Here is a 12918-nt window from a genome sequence, read left to right as displayed (position 1 = left end):
TATTGTTTAAACTTCATTTCCTCAAAACAAGAAAGATTCAGCATATTTTCCTGTTTATTCATTGCTTTTTCCCTTTTGTAAACATTCAGTTTTCACCCATTTTGCATGTAGATTGTTGTATTTTTCCTTATTAATTTATGTTAGTTCTTAAGGCCGGGCACGGTGGCTCACACCTGTAATCCCAGCACTTTGAGAGGCCACAGTGGACAGATCACTTGAGGTCAGGAGTTCGAGACCAGCCTGGCCAACATGGTGAAACCCTGTCTCTACTAAAACTACAAAAAAAATAAATAAATAAATAAATTAGCTGGGCATGGTGGCGGGTACCTTTAGTCTCAACTACTGGGGAGGTTGAGGCATGAGAATTGCTTGAACCTAGGAGGTGGAGGTTGCAGTGAGCTGAGATCGCACCACTGCACTCCAGTCTGGGCAACAAAGTAAGACTCTGTCTCAAAAAAAAAAAAATTAGGCTAGTTCTTGTTATATCTAGATAATAATCCTCTGCCAGTTTTATGTGATGAAAATATCTTCTAGTCTGTGGTTTGTCTCTTACCCTTGTTATGGTGTTATTTGTCATACAGCAGTTTTCTTTTTTTAACATAGTTGATCTCTACCTGACTTTTCTCTATTGTTTGAGCTTTTCAATAATTTTTCAACAAATCTTAATCCTGATATAGACATTCTTCTAATTTCCTTCGAAAGTTTTAAAGTTTGATTGATAGAATGTATTTTTATTATTTATTTATTTATTTATTTATTTTTGAGGCAGAATCTCGCTCTGTCGCCCAGCATGGAGTGCAGTGGTGTGATCTCGGCTCACTGCAACCTCTGCCTCCTGAGTTCAAGCGATTCTCCTGCCTCAGCCTCCTGAGTAGCTGAGATTACAGGCACACACCACAACGCTCAGCTAATTTTTGTATTTGTAGAGATGGGGTTTCACCATGTTGGCCAGGCTGATCTCGAACTCCTGACCTCAAGTGATCCACCCGCCTCAGCCTCCCAAAGTGCTGGGATTATAGGTGTGAGCCACTGGACCTGGCCAGAATGTATTTTATTAAATGAGGTATGTGCCTCATTTAATTTATCATATGCATAAGCAGTTATCCAGCACCGTTTATTGAATAGTCTGTTCTTTTCCTCCTGGTTTGTAATACCAGCTCTAGACATACCGTACTCAGCAAGTGGTTGTCACTCCTTTCTGTTTCATTGGTCTCACACTCTGCATCTGTTCCATATTACTCAAATCACAATCGTTTTCTAGAAAGTCTTGATACCTGGAAAGCAAGTTTCTCTCCTTAGTTAAGTCATTTGACTATTTTTTACTGTGTTAGTCTCCTGTTGCTGTTATAACAAATTACCACAAACTTAGGGGCTGAAAACAAAACAGGTTTATTCTCTTGCAGCTCTGGAGCTCTATGTTCCCCCTGGAGGCTCTTGGGAAGAATCCACGTCCTTGTCTTTTCCAGCTTCTAGAAGCTGCCTACATTTTTGGGCACGTGGTTCCTTCCCCTTCTGCGAGGCAGCAGTGCAGCATCTTCTGGTCTCTCTCTCTGCTCCTCTGGTCACATAGCCTCTTTCTCACTCTGACCATCCCACTGCCCTCTTAGAAGGACCCTAGTGATTGGCCTACCCAATAATCCAGGATAATCTCCTCATCTCAAGTCTCTTAATTTAATCACATCTGAAAAGTCTCTTTTGCTATTGTAACATATCCACAGGTCCAGCCTTTAAAGAGGTGGACATTTGCATGGGAGCCATGATTCAGTCACCACATTGGCCTTTCACAATTCACTGTGAGTTTTGAGATGTTTGCCGGGTTCTATGGAAAAAGAAGCCCTGCTAGGGTGTTGATTGGAGTAGTATTGAATTTATAGATTGATTTGAGAACTGACATCTTTAGAATACTGAGCTTTTCCATTTATAACATGGTTTCTCTATTCAGGCCTTCTTTTGTGCCCTTTAGTAAAGATTTACAATTTTTTTCTGTAAAATTTTTGTATAGCCTTTGTTACGTTTATTCCTAGGTGCTGTGTATATGTTTTGCTGTTATGAACATGATTTTTTACTATTCAATTTCTACTTGTTTTTTGTAGGTATGTAGGAATACTATTAAATTTTAATTTACACATTTATCTTTTATTTAGCAAACTTACTGAATTTTATTTTGCTTTCTAACCTTTTGTCTGCAGATTCTTCTGAATTTTGTATATGGACATTTTAATCTGTAAATAATGACAACTTGTTTTTTTTGTTTTTTCTTATCTTGTTGCACTAACTAGGCACTTCATTACAATTTTGAATCATGCTTCTAACTACACTAATAAGTAAGCTGGTTGTACACTGTCAAGTTTTGGGAGTTCCTATCTGTATTAGTCTGATCTCACACTGCTATAAAGAAATACCTGAGACTGACTAATTTATACATGGAAGAGGTTTAATTAACTCATGGCTGGGTTCCACATTGCTGGGGAGGCCTCAGGAAACTTACAATCATGGCAGAAGGCAAAAAGGAAGCAAGCATCTTCTTCACAAGGCAGCAGGAAAGGGCGTGTGTGAAGGAGGAATTGTCAAACACTTACAAAACCATCAGATCTCGTGAGAACTCCTCACTATCATGAGAACAGCATGGGGAAAACCACCTCCATGATTCAATCATCTCCCACCAAGTCCTTCCCTTGACATGTGGGGATTATGGGGATTACAATGCAAGCTGAGATTCGGGTGGGGAGACAGCCAAACCATATCACCATCTATTCTTGGTTTGCCAAGAAGTTTGTCTTATAAATGTTTTGACAACAAGAAAGGGTGTTGAACCATAGCTAATGATTTTCTGCATCTAGTGAAATATGTTTTCTTTCTCTTTTTGAATGTTAATCTGTTGATGTGTATCCCTAGGATAAACCCTACTTGGTCGTACTGTAATATTTTAAATATATATCTGGGTTTAATTTACTAACACTTTATTTAGATCTTTTATATATTAGTTTATCAATTAGATTAGCATATACATTTTCTTTTATACTGGACTTTCCCAATTTTACTACAAATGTTTTACAAATCTCATAAAATAAGTTAGGTTTCTTTTACTATTTTCTGTAACTGTTTTTTTTCTAGGATAGGAATCCATACCTTGAAATCTGATAGCACTTGCTTGTAAAGCTGAATGACCCTGGTGTTATTTTGTATAATTAATTTTTCTGAATGCTTATACTGTTCACGGTTTCTCTTTTCCCTTGAGTTGGCTTAGAAATTTATGATTTTCTAGAAAAATGGCCCAGCTTGTCTAAGTGTTGTCACTGATCAGCACAAGGTGCTGCCAGAGGGTGGGCTCTGAGATGGACTTGGCATGCACACAGGGGTTCATAAGGATGCTCTTGGGAGGGCAAGAGTCCAAGAGTGGGTGGAGGGAGAAACAGCTCCTGTGCTGGTCAAATGACCACCTCATCTGACCCCACAGGGAGCTCAGGAGCGAGATCGACCCTAGGTGTTGTCTGGCGGGGCCACCTGGGTCCGTTGCTGGATACAGACCTGTAAGCATCAGGTGAGGCAGCACCCAAAGGGACTGAGTTGAAAGCTGTGGGCTGACAGCACTCCCAGCAGCTAAGGGCAAGATCTTTTATGGCAGGGGAGCGGGGGATGTCCCAGTCTTCCCCACAGCCACCCCTGCCCGCCAGCTGCTCAGTCACATACATTAAGAGGGTTAAGAGAGCAGCTCCTTGGAGGTTCTGGGGAGTGTGGGGGAGCCTCCTCCTGGGGATGTTTTTATCTTTTTCTTTTTTTAGAGACAGGATCCCACTTTGTCACCCAGGCTGGAATGCAGTGTTGCCATCATAGCTCACTGCAACCTCCAACTCCTGGCCTCAAGGGATCCTCCTGCCTCAGCCTCCCAAGTAGCTGGGACTATAGGCGTGTACCACCATACCTGGCCTATGGGAGAATTTAGAAGAGGAAAATTAATAGGACAAACCACAGCCCTTCCCACCACAGCTGGCCTCAGGCTCCAGTCCACACTCCTCATCTCTTTCCTCTACATCTGTTCCCCATTCATCCATCCCTCAGCTGGCACATCTGCTGTTCTCAGCCGGGGTCACTGCACTTGAGGTGCCCACATGGATGGCCTGGGTGCCAAACATATGCTTCCAGTCTGGAGCAGAAGCCTTTCCTCCTCCTGGTAATGGTTGCCAGTCAGTGCCACCAGAGGGTGACTCCTCTTCCTGCTGCAAGGTCCCTTGGCACAAGGAGATTAAGTCCCCCAGTGGCACCTCCCCTGGCAAAAGTGTCCTCCTGGGACCAGGCCCTTTAGACCTGCAGAACCCAAACTTACAGCGATGGGAAATGCCAATTCCTTTCCCAGCTGGTCCCTGGAGGTGAGACAGGCAGGGCCTCTGGTCCCTAGGCCCATGCATTCTTCCCACTGAGCACTGCGTAAAGGTCTCTAAAGTGCAGCCTGTGTCCTGGAGGACGGCACCTCATCCCCTGAAAGTCCTGCCCTGGAGTGGGCCCTTCAGCCGCGCCTCTATCAGGTCCGCTGTTCTGTGGCTTCACTACAGGATCCTGTGTTCCTGGGCCACTCCCCCACCTCCCTTGCTGTAACATGGGTCCCAGGCCTGATGTGATGTTACGAGGTATCCCATGCCAGAGGATCAAACATTCTGTCTCTGTCCCTTCCAAGGTGGAAGAGGGTCCCTGTCACTGACTTGCCACCTAGTGGCTGGTTCTTCTCCAGTGCCAGTGAAGGGCACAGTACTGGTCTCTGCTGTTGGCAGATTGGATATTCAGTTGCATACATTGCTAGATTAGCTTGGCAAGTAGACGTATCAGTTCCATATTGCTGCATAACAATCCCCAAACTTAAGAGGCTTAACAGAGTATTTATTATCTCACAGTTTCTGTAAATCAGGAATCCGGCCCTGGCTTAACTGGGTCCTCTAACTAAGGGTCTTTCACAGGCTACAATCAAGATACTGGCCAGGGGCTGGACGCAGTGGCTCACACCCATAATCTTAGCACTTTGGGAGGCTGAGGTGGGAGGATCGTTTGAGGCCATGAGTTCGAGAACAGCCTGAGCATTATTTTTATTTAAAAATTTAAAAATGTGCCAGGTATGGCAATGGACACCTGTAGTCCCAGCTACTCGGGAGGCTGAGGTAGGACGATCACTTGAGCCCAGGAGTTTGACGCTGCAATGAGCTATGATTGCACCACTGCACTCCAGCCTGGGCGACAGAGTGAGACCTAGTCTTTAAAAGAAAAACAGTAATAAAAATAATAAATAAAATAAAATTATTGGTTAACTATAAATGGGAATGAATAATCTTACTGGGGTGATGGAAATGTTCTAAATCTGTATTGTGGTGATGATTATACAATTTGGTAAATTTGTTAAAAAATCATTGAATTGTACAGTTAAAATGGGTGAGTTTTCTGGTGTAAAAGTTATACCTCAGTTAAGTTACAAATACACACCACATTAGTTGTAATGCTCTGTACAACCACAGAATGTCAGCAAAGACAGCCATGAAGGACTTTTTTCATAAACCAAATTTTCCAATGAAAATGCCACCAACCACTAGATGTAGCTGCCTTTTCACGACAAGAAGGCCTTTGTTCTGGGTCTCAGGGACTTGAAGTTATCAAACATCAGGAATAAGGAAATATTTGCAAGTATCAGCTTATTCAAATCGATCATGATTGAGCCTATCAAATCATTTTATCCTTGGGTACAATTTAATAAGCAATTGCTTTTCTGCTAAGAAAAATAAGTGTCAATAAAACTTTTCAAATAACATGGAAAAATCTTCTAAAGAAAATATAGCCTCTCCCTTCATTACTTCAGTTCTTTCAAGAATATTTAAATAATAAACTGGGTTATGGGACAGTAACCCTCCTAATGTACACTGAAAACCACAACCTTTTCTAAGCCAGTGATAATTTCTGTTAACTTGGTGCGGCCCTGTTAGGTTGAGAAGGGCAGAGGAAACTCCTGTGGTGGAAAATTTTCAGTCAGTCACAGTTTGGCACATTTATAAATAACATAAGTAAAACAAAATTTGCCCAAGTAAAGTCTTCATGTGTCAAAATCTTAATCTAGTTACCAGAATCAAAGTAGATGTCCTGCCTTCATCACAGGCCAGTTTCAGCCTAAGACTTTTTTTCTCTTAAATGCTGGGCAAGCCTCAGAATGGATTATTAAAAATACTGATATTGAAGACATTCTGAAAGACAATTTTATGGGTTCATGACCTGAGTACTAAGAATCTAGAAGCTGTGTTCACAGGGATGAGGGAAAAAACAAGATCTGATGAACTCTTCTCTGAAATTAACATTTCATGTGAAAATTTTCATCACAGTGTCACAAATGTCAAGGTCAATGTGGAGAAAACAGAGTTTTCCAATCAAACAGAGGTCAAGTGACCTTGCCAAAGTGACACAGGGAGTTTTAACAGAAAAGCTAGGACCAGAACCCAGGTCTGGTGGCTGTCAGCCATGGTTCCTCGAGCCAAGCCCACACCCACTGTTCATTCTGCCCTTCACAGCGCCTGTAGCTTTGGGCTTTGTTGTTTTGTTTCTGTAGTTCTTTTTATCCAGGATGGATTTTTAAGAACATAGGTAATCACTGTCTGACTCATTTTAAAAATCAAAGTCATGAAACAGGGGTGTCTGGGATCCTAAATGCTCTAGAAACATTCAAGTAATTGATTGTAGTGAAAATCCCTAAGAAACCACAGCTAATCTCAATGTCCTTTGGTGGGTAAAGTCTATACCAGCTATGGAAGAGTCCCCGTAGATTTTCTGCTAAGCCCCTCCAGCAACCCAGTCTTCTTTCTCTATTATTACATGGGATGTTCCCTGTATGAAACCTTCTGCCCGTACTCCAACTTCCCCTCCCTGCCCCCCAAAACTGCCACAATCCTGTATTCCTGGAGCAACAGCAACCCAGCATTTAATGATGTTAAGTCAGGTTACTTGACTAGAAAGACTAATAGGTTAGGCATGTTATACCCTTGATAAAGTAGATTTGTCTTCTACCCTTCTAGGTCTAAACTCCAATAAAATCCAGGTGGGTTACATCAATTCAGACATCTGGATAAAAGGATGAATGAAACCATGTACATAATGCAAAACTGTGCATGCCAGGAAAAGAAATTATACTGCCTAAAAGCTGCAACCTTCATGACATCAAATCTATTTTAATACTGGCTGGTTATGTGAGGAAAAGGCTAATAAAAAAAAAAAAATTCTGGCTGACCAAAGAAGTATGCATGTGTGTGTATTTATTTTTAAATTAATATTGAGATGGATTAATGTTCTAAAATTTGGATTTTTTAACATTATCTTATTCATAATATCATATATTATATCAAAAGTCTCTGAATAGAAACTGTTCAAAGGCATCTAATCTAATAATCATTACCATGTCACTAATCTAACCTCTAAGCAATTGCTAAATGCCATCAGTACCTTCATCTCCGATTACATTTTCATGATATTTCAAGCTACAATAACAAAACAGATGCTGATCTCGGCATTACTAAGCAACAGGATATGTATACTTTTTAGAGTATGAAAATATCACCGCTCTCCCACAGTCAATGATACTTATTTTCCAAGAACTGTCAAAAACTTCTAGTGATATGGTTATGCTCATCCAATTCCCATGAGGCCAACACTGTGATCACAGGTTACAATAAAAACTAAAATGCCACCCACAGCCATGTCTGAGTGATACGTAAAACGCTTTGACTCTTTTCCACTATGTCCTTTTTTTTTTTTTTTTTGAGACAGAGCCTCATTCTGTCACCGAGGCTGGAGTGCAGTGGCGCAATCTCCACTCACTGCAAGTGATTCTTTTGCTTCAGCTTCCCCAGTAGCTGGAACTACAAGCGCGTGCCAACACACCCAGCTAATTTTTGTATTTTTATTAGAGATGGGGTTTTGCCATGTTGGCCAGGCTGGTCTCGAACTCCTAACCTCGAGTGATCCACCCGGCTCGGCCTCCCAAAGTGCTGGGATTATAGATGTGAGCCACCACGCCTGGCCTCATTTTCCACTACGTTCTAACCACCTTAAGTAACCATCATATGCAGTTAAAGCAAAACTGGTAATTTTACTGAGAAAAGATGGATTCATTTTAAAGTCACTTACTTGCTAAAACTTTGTGGCCTGGAAGTAATGTCTAAAGTTCTTATGTCAAATAATTCAGTCTATTTGCAAGTAACTGTGTACTCTTAGAGAAAAATCTTTAGTTTGATTCCCAAACCTTGTCAAATTATTGCCCCTTCCCCACAGTTAACCCAAGACTCCCCAGAGTTACTCTTAATATAATTTACCAAATTAGATCAGAAAAAAACGCCCTTACTCCCTTGCCCCCATAGGGCTTGGCATACACTTGGAGAGTCCCTTGCAGAAAAGAAATACCACCCGTTGAGTTTTGAAATGTTCACGGACTGTTTCCAAGAAAATAAGCCGCTTGGAAGTCACACATACACTAGGTGGCGCTGTGGCTGTGACATTAAACAGTCTTTGTGCTGGGTAAATGCTGGGTAAGAGCACACATAACCAAGGAAAATTAGGCCCAACCCCAGATCATACAGTTCAGTGTCCTCCAACACTAGAGTGCTTCAGAAACATGCCAGGAACTTGAGCCTGGCGTGGTGGTGGCACATGCCTGTGGTCCCAGCTATTCCGGGGGCTGAGGCAGGAGGATTGCTTCAGCCCAGGAGGTGGAGGCTGAGGTGATCTGTGATTGTGTCACTGAACTCCAGCCTCGGCAACAGAGCAAGACTCTGTCTCAAAAACAAACAAACAAACAAACATGCAAGGAACTGGTTAAAAATACAAATACCCAGACCTACTGAATGAAAATTCCAGAGGTATGGGACACAAAACAGAAGACGCAGACGGGCACACTCATGCCATCCTCTCCCGGGACAGCCCACTTTCATCCACAGCCCCCTTATTTGGGCTTCTTACCTCAAAAGTCTATCAGTAGTGGCTGGGCGCAGTGGCTCATGTCTGTAATCCCAGCACTTTGGGAGGCCAAGGCGGGTGCATCACCTGAGGTCAGGAGTTCGAGACCAGCCTGGTAATATGGTGAAACCCCATCTCTACTAAAAATACAAAAATTAGCTGGGTGTGGTGGTGTGCGCCTGTAGTCCCAGCTACTCGTGAGGCTGAGGCAGCAGGATCACTTGAATGCAAGAGGCGAAGGCTGCAGTGAGCCGAGATTGCATTACTGCACTCCAGCCTGGGCGACAGAGTGAGACTCTGTCTCAAAAAAAAAAAAAAAAGAAAGAAAAAAAAGAGTGTGTCAATCGTGAACTGTGTTTTAAAAGGTAAGAATTTAAAAGTTTGTTCCTAAGTCAAGCCTGACACTGGTCTGATGTAAGTTAGCGCTTCTGAGAGCTCCACGAACATTGAAAGCAAGAGCTCTTATATACCTTGTTAACAGCCATTTGTCCTAGAAAATGACTGAACCACAAGTCAACCATCCTTCATAAAGTGAGGTGGCTGAGATAGATCTGGCAGAGTCCCTGTGTCCTGCAGCTGTCACAGAGACCAGCTGGACTTTTGCATAGTAAGTGATGGGGTTTTTCCTTCCAGCTTCCGTCCATTCAAACCACAGGGACAAATCCTTCCTCAGAAAGCTATGCTGCACAAAAGCTGGCTGAAAATCCAGTTTATAGAAAAATAGAGGCATCACAGTAATATAAAGATTATCACACTAGTTCAGAGATCTGAGTATTTCTAGTCTATTGTCAATAGCTGGCAATATTTAAGTAAATCAGCCTGAAATTTGGTTTTCTTGTCTATAAAATGAAAGGAGTAAATTACACCTGTTGGTCAGGCTCAGTGATTCATGCCTGTAACCCCAGCACTTTGGGAGGCCGAGGCAGGTGGATTACTTGAGCCTAGGAGTTAAAGAACAGCCCGGGCAACCTGGCAAAACCCCGTCCCTACAAAAAACACAAAAATTAGCCGAGCGTGGTGGCTCGTGCCTGTAGTTCTAGCTCCTGGGGAGGCTGAGGTGGGAGAATTGCTTGAGCCTGGGAGGTGGAGGTTGCAGTGAGCCAAGATCGTACCACTGCACTTCAGCCTGGGTGACAGAGTGTGAGACCCTGTCTCAAAAAAATAAATAAATAAAAATAAAAAAATTACACCGGCGAGACCTCTTTTAGCTGTGATTCTATTTCAATAAATGTAACTGTGACTTTGATGTTCCAATAGCTAGCCAGTCCTTAGTCCTTAAACTGTAAAGTCATTTTTTCCTGATCAGCATCAGGGATTTGAAAAACCAGAGAGAAGTGAAAATGTGCTTTTGTGCATTTGAACAGGAAGGTCTGGGTGTTCCCACACATAGCCACTCAGAGCCACAGAGCTCTCTCTGCAGCCACCACCTGCTTGAGTCATTGCCAGCAAGTGTTTCTTATCACTTTCCTGCCTTTGGGTCCAGACTGGGTGAGAGCCACCACAGCAGAGGCTCCCTGTCCTGGTTCTGCGCTTAGTCCTGAGCCATGTGACCTTTGGCAAGCTACTGAATTTCTCCAGCCTTGCTTCCTCGTCTGCAAAATGAGAGCTGTTAGGAGAATAAAATGTGGAAGCCCCTAGGTGCAGGGTGAGCACTCTGTACACAGTAGCTGTTATTCTTGACTGCCATGACTGTGTGGCTGTAGCATCCGTGGAGCTACATACACAGCTGGAAGAAAGCGGCCGGGCGCGGTGGCTCAAGCCTGTAATCCTTGCACTTTGGGAGGCCGAGACGGGCGGATCACGAGGTCAGGAGATCGAGACCATCCTGGCTAACCCGGTGAAACCCCGTCTCTACTAAAAAATACAAAAAACTAGCCGGGCGAGGTGGCGGGCGCCTGTAGTCCCAGTTACTAGGGAGGCTGAGGCAGGAGAATGGCGTAAACCCGGGAGGTGGAGCTTGCAGTGAGCTGAGATCCGGCCACTGCACTCCAGCCTGGGCGACAGAGCGAGACTCCGTCTCAAAAAAAAAAAAAAAAGAAAGCAAGCCCAGGACGGTGCTGGTAACGTCAGGGTTGCCACAGCCCTAGGTCCCAAGGCTGCCCTCTCTCCTTCTGGACTTCTTACAAAGGCAGCCTCACTTGTTGACTTGAAGGAGTGAATGAACATGCTGACTCCCATGTCGCTTTCTGGAAACTCCGCATCACATAGCCCTGAAGATGGGACAATTTAAGGATACAGGCAACATGATCAATGAATCATGTATATATTATAGCTGGGACTATAGGTGCGCACCACCATGCCCAACTAATTTGCTTAATGTTTTGTTTGTTTTTTGTGGAGACAGAGTCCCACCATGTTGTCCAGGCTGGTCTTTAATTCCTAGCTTCAGGCAATCCTCCTGCCCTAGTCTCCTAAGGTGCTGGGATTATAGGCATGAGCCACCATGCCCAGCCAAGAAAATGGATTTATATAGAAAAACCTGCCCACAAACCATAAAGATTAAAATATACCATGCTTGAGTAGTTCAGAATCAAGTCTATGTCTTTAAAATGCTCTTAGAAAAGGTGAAGCATGGCCAGGCACGGTTGCTCACGCCTGTAATCCCAGCACTTTGGGAGGCCAAGGCGGGTGGATCATCTGAGGTCAGGAGTTCCAGACCAGCCTGGCCAACATGGCAAAACCCTGTTTCTACTAAAAATACAAAAATTAGATGGGCATGGTGGCGCACACCTGTAATCCCAGCAACTCGGGAGGCTGAGGCAGGAGAATCACTTGCACCCAGGGGGCAGAGATTGCAGTGAGCCAAGATCATGCCACTGCACTCCAGCCTGACACATCTGAGCTTCTGAGAACCATGGTATACTACCATAGGACAGTCATTGCATTATGGCCAGCCAACTAGCAACAGCTCTGCCTGCCTCACACGTCAAAGCGGGCTAATTATTTTTGGTGTAGACTAGAACAATCAAGTTGGTTTCACAAATCATATTTTATAAAGTTGTACTGTTAGGCACATGGGAAACAGCATGTTTTGGACATAAACATATATGAAGAAAACTGAGAAGTGTGGTTGAACAAGGAATGAGGCATCTGGCACTGAAACAGCCGCCATTCATGCACAGTATGTTGCTCATGTCCATGTTCTCAGTTTTCAGGCATGCCTCATGGTCACACACGTTTAAATACTAGAAGGAGTTCATTTCCTTAATGTTCCCATCTCACATGACTTAGCGTTATGAAGTACCTAGTTAGATAGGACAGAGAAGGTATGCAGTCCCCTAAACCTGGAGCAGTAATTTCTATACCCAGCAGTCCAGATTCTGAAACTTTTAGGATTCAAAGAAAGACACACACAGTGAGAACTCTGGATCCCGCATGCAAGAGTATGGGGAGCGCTGTGGATCCCGCACACACGGATGTGTGAGATGTGCAACGTTCCCCCCTGCAAAGCTTCCCCTCCTGCTGGTTCTGTTGAGGGAGAGGTCGTAGGCAGTATCTGCTGTAAGGCTGAAAGCACTGCTGTCAAATGGTGCTATTTTGGTAGCAGAAGCTTGGTTTCAGGGATACATTTCATGAACAAGAATAAGAGTTCCCGTGCATGTCTGGGAGCGTGGCTCAAGCCCCAGCCTCTCACAAGCTGTTCCTCACTTCTTGAACAGGGTAAGCGCTCACTCAGTCCCAGCGCCAGACGTCCCCAGTGTCTACACGCCATTCTTCCAGAAGCCCAGTTTTATTCGACATTGATGGCCATATGCTTCCCCAGAGCCTGGAAGCTCCCCCACCCTAGGGGCGGAATCCTCATGAGCAACCCAGTGCCTTTCAGCCCAGTCTTTGGGCTGGGAGGTGGAGGTTGCAGTGAGCCGACATCACACCATTGCACTCCAGCCTGGGTGACAGAGTGAGACTCAAGTCTCAAAAAAACAACAAAAAAAACAACCAAAAAAAAAG

Source organism: Mandrillus leucophaeus, unplaced genomic scaffold, assembly GCF_000951045.1.
Source record: "Mandrillus leucophaeus isolate KB7577 unplaced genomic scaffold, Mleu.le_1.0 Scaffold474, whole genome shotgun sequence".
NCBI lineage: Eukaryota > Metazoa > Chordata > Mammalia > Primates > Cercopithecidae > Mandrillus > Mandrillus leucophaeus.
Note: the sequence above shows the minus strand (reverse complement) of the source record.